This window comes from Myotis brandtii, unplaced genomic scaffold (assembly GCF_000412655.1).
Source record: "Myotis brandtii unplaced genomic scaffold, ASM41265v1 scaffold2430, whole genome shotgun sequence".
Taxonomy (NCBI): Eukaryota; Metazoa; Chordata; class Mammalia; order Chiroptera; family Vespertilionidae; genus Myotis; species Myotis brandtii.
This window is the reverse complement of record NW_005359196.1, coordinates 46,227-47,487: the sequence shown is the minus strand read 5'-3', so window position 1 is coordinate 47,487 and position 1,261 is coordinate 46,227. Positions and strand designations below refer to the sequence as shown.

General features: G+C 50.4%; 1 pseudogene; it reads left to right on the top strand.

Moving 5' to 3' along the window:
- Positions 1-237: 237 nt before the first annotated feature.
- Positions 238-840, top strand: LOC102252396 (annotated as a pseudogene).
- The last annotated feature ends 421 nt before the right edge of the window (positions 841-1,261 follow it).

Below are 1,261 nucleotides of genomic sequence, written 5' to 3'. Positions count from 1 at the left end.
GAACATATATCTAAATGAAACAAGGAGGATTGGCTTTATTAGTTCTCATAAGCAGGGGGCATGGCTGAGGCCCAGGGCATTTCAGTGACGCTGCTGATGGACAATCTGGGACCAGGAGAACTGGGGTCAGTCCACAGCAGGGCCTGACCCGGAGCCGGGCTCAGCTGCACAGCTCTGGCCGGGAGGGAGCTGGAGAGGGGCGCTCAAGGCAGGACGCTGCCCCTCACTGTCACATGGATGGCCCCAGCCCCAAAGGTGACCAGGCAGGTGATGCTTTTCTGGAAGAGTCCCCAGGAGCTGCTGTGCGGAGCCAGCCTCATCAGTGACCGCTGGGTCCTCACTGCTGCCCACTGTCTCCTGTACCCCCCTTGGGACAAGAACTTCACTGTGGATGACCTTCTGGTGCACATTGACAAGCATTCCCGCACCAGGTATGAGCGAGGCATCGAAAAGATCTCCATTCTGGAGAAGATCTACATCCACCCCAGGTACAACTGGAGGGATATCCTGGACCGTGACATCGCCCTGCTGAAGCTCAAGAGGCCCATCACCTTCAGCAACTACATCCACCCTGTGTGCCTGCCCGACAAGCAGACGGCAGCCAGGTTGCTCCAGGCTGGATTCAAAGGGCGGGTGACAGGCTGGGGCAACCTGAAGGAGACGTGGGTAGCCAGTTCTTCCGAGGTGCAGCCCAGCGTCCTGCAGGTGGTGAACCTGCCCATCGTGGAGCGACTGGTCTGCAAGGCCTCCACCCACATCCGCATCACCGACAACATGTTCTGTGCTGGTTACAAGCCCGATGAAGGGAAAGGCCCTTTTGAGTGGTATGAAAATCTTTAAAAAAGTAAATAAGCATCTTGACAGTTTTAAAACAAGGAATTGTTTCCTCAAGGACCTGAGAGCCATCTGATGATATAACCATAAAGGAAGATAGTGCCTCTATCTCACAGTCTCTTTGGGAGAATAAGAGCCTAATTTCAGTGGCTCCGAGTTAGAAGCCAGTGGCCTGTTATAGAAAAAGGAGAAATTCATTTTTCTTTAGATAAAATCAATAAGTAAACACAAATGAGTGTAGCATGAACTGTATGGAGAAATGGTGCAATCAAATCCCCTTTCTTGTGTTGGCCTTTATCTACACATGTATGATATGGGTTGTATCTGTTTGACCATATAAAAGGATGAATTCCTTTCTGTCCTTACAATCTCTTCAGTGGAGTGCCTATAATGTTCATTACAGGATTAATGCGTATTCAATAATAAA